Raw genomic sequence first — 2,500 nt, 5'->3', positions numbered from 1 at the left:
CGACGTGCGTAAAAGCATATCCGAGCAACAGGCACCTTCCCCGGGCTGCCACTAGTGCAGTGGTGGCCGCCTATAATAGCCCTGGTAGCATAAAAAAGCTCCAGGGCGCAGAGGCCGACGTGCGTAAAAGCATATCCGAGCAACAGGCACCTTCCCCGGGCTGCCACTAGTGCAGTGGTGGCCGCCTATAATAGCCCTGGTAGCCCTCAGCCCTGGTAGCCCAAAGCCCTGGTAGCCCACAGCCCTGGTAGCAAAAAGCCCTGGTAGCCCAAAGCCCTGGTAGCCCAAAGCCCTGGTAGCCCAAAGCCCTGGTAGCCTAAATTAATTTTTCCCATTCATTTCAATGGGTTAGGCTACCAGGGGGAGCAGTACCACTTTTGGCCATTAGGGGCGCTGTAGTAGGTAAAAGTTGATCCCCCCAGTCAGGGGATGAGTTTGCCTACTCGCTAGGTTACCCCTGGTTTCACAAAATACAAGGGGCACATTTTCAGAAACCACTTTTTCAGAACTTGCCACCTCCAGAGCTGATCAGGGGAGCCTCGCCAAACATTAATCCAAGATTGGTGAGGGCTCGTCGGACACCCCACGGGCGATGAGTCGGTGTCTGCCTGGAGCTCATGTCACTCTCAAATATTTTCTAAGTCAACCTCCATGCGCACATTGCAATGAGCCTGCCCGACATAGGGGCACTGTGAGCGGACTCACCGGGGGGGGAGAGGGCCCCCCCGCCTGGAGCTCCACGTGTTGGATTATTTTCTATGTCAACCTCCATGCGCTCAACAGAGCGAGCCTGCCCGACCTGGGGGGTGTTCAATCGGACTCCGCGGGCCGGGCGAGGGCCCCCCCGCCTGGAGCTCCACGTGTTGGATTATTTTCTATGTCAACCTCCATGCGCTCAACAGAGCGAGCCTGCCCGACCTGGGGGGTGTTCAATCGGACTCCGCGGGCCGGGCGAGGGCCCCCCCGCCTGGAGCTCCACGTGTTGGATTATTTTCTATGTCAACCTCCATGCGCTCAACAGAGCGAGCCTGCCCGACCTGGGGGGTGTTCAATCGGACTCCGCGGGCCGGGCGAGGGCCCCCCCGCCTGGAGCTCCACGTGTTGGATTATTTTCTATGTCAACCTCCATGCGCTCAACAGAGCGAGCCTGCCCGACCTGGGGGGTGTTCAATCGGACTCCGCGGGCCGGGCGAGGGCCCCCCCGCCTGGAGCTCCGCGTGTTGGATTATTTTCTATGTCAACCTCCATGCGCTCAACAGAGCGAGCCTGCCCGACCTGGGGGGTGTTCAATCGGACTCCGCGGGCCGGGCGAGGGCCCCCCCGCCTGGAGCTCCACGTGTTGGATTATTTTCTATGTCAACCTCCATGCGCTCAACAGAGCGAGCCTGCCCGACCTGGGGGGTGTTCAATCGGACTCCGCGGGCCGGGCGAGGGCCCCCCCGCCTGGAGCTCCGCGTGTTGGATTATTTTCTATGTCAACCTCCATGCGCTCAACAGAGCGAGCCTGCCCGACCTGGGGGGTGTTCAATCGGACTCCGCGGGCCGGGCGAGGGCCCCCCCCGCCTGGAGCACCGCGTGTTGCAATATTTTCTATCTCAACCTCCGTGCGCTCAACAGAGCGAGCCCGCCCGACCTGGGGGGTGTTCAATCGGACTCCGCGGGCCGGGCGAGGGCCCCCCCCGCCTGGAGCTCCGCGTGTTGCAATATTTTCTATGTCAACCTCCGTGCGCTCAACAGAGCGAGCCCGCCCGACCTGGGGGGTGTTCAATCGGACTCCGCGGGCCGGGCGAGGGCCCCCCTTCCTGGAGCTCCGCGTGTTGCAATATTTTCTATCTCAACCTCCGTGCGCTCAACGGAGCGGGCCCGCCCGACCCGGGCGGCGCTCAATCGGACTCCGCGGGCCGGGCGAAGGCCCACCCCGCCCGGAGCTCCTCACCACGCACCGCACCTCCATTCCCCCACCGACCGATCGGCAACCATGACCCGCCATCGGAGGGCCCCCGCCGGCACCGGCCTCGCGCCGGTCGCTCGGGCGGACGGTTCCTCCGGCCAGCGGGTCGCTCTCCAGCGCCGGGGCTACTTCGCGAGCTTGGCCCGCGGCCAACCCCGGCGCGACCGTACGGCAGCGAGGCCGAGGCGACCCACCGATCTCAGCAGTCCTACCACGGAGCCCGCCGCTCGTCCGCGGCCCCTCCCCGCCCCAGCAGCGGGACGGTCGCCTTGCCGGCGGGCCTTCCGGCTAACGCATCGTTTCTCAAACCCTTTCCCCTAGCGCGGCGGCGGCGGGGCTTCCCGCGAGGAGGCCCCCGTCCTACGCCCGCTAAGGCGGCTCCAGCCCACCTACCGAAGGGACGGCGCGCGCCCTCCCCCACGCGAGCGGGCGTCCGCGCGCGGCCCCTGCCCCGTTCCGGGCGGGGCCCGACGCCGGCGCGGGCGAACCGCCGCGGGGGTGGCCCGCCGCTCCCTCCCGGCCCGAGGCTACCTGGTTGATCCTGCCAGT

The 2,500-nt window shown here is 65.6% G+C and overlaps 1 non-coding gene across 1 annotated transcript in view; it reads left to right on the top strand.

Moving 5' to 3' along the window:
- Positions 1 to 2,479: 2,479 nt before the first annotated feature.
- The window catches only part of LOC147125544 (18S ribosomal RNA), a 1,891-nt gene continuing 1,870 nt past the window's right edge, over positions 2,480 to 2,500 (top strand). Inside the window, exon 1 of the ribosomal RNA XR_015085550.1 lies at positions 2,480 to 2,500. This exon is cut by the window's right edge and continues 1,870 nt beyond it. This is a non-coding gene — a ribosomal RNA (18S ribosomal RNA).

The sequence above is a fragment of the Filicampus tigris genome, unplaced genomic scaffold (genome assembly GCF_054856515.1).
Source record: "Filicampus tigris isolate MCC_2025a unplaced genomic scaffold, RoL_Ftig_1.0 HiC_scaffold_60, whole genome shotgun sequence".
NCBI classification, from domain to species: Eukaryota; Metazoa; Chordata; class Actinopteri; order Syngnathiformes; family Syngnathidae; genus Filicampus; species Filicampus tigris.
Note: the sequence above shows the minus strand (reverse complement) of the source record. Positions and strands in the feature narration are given on the sequence as shown.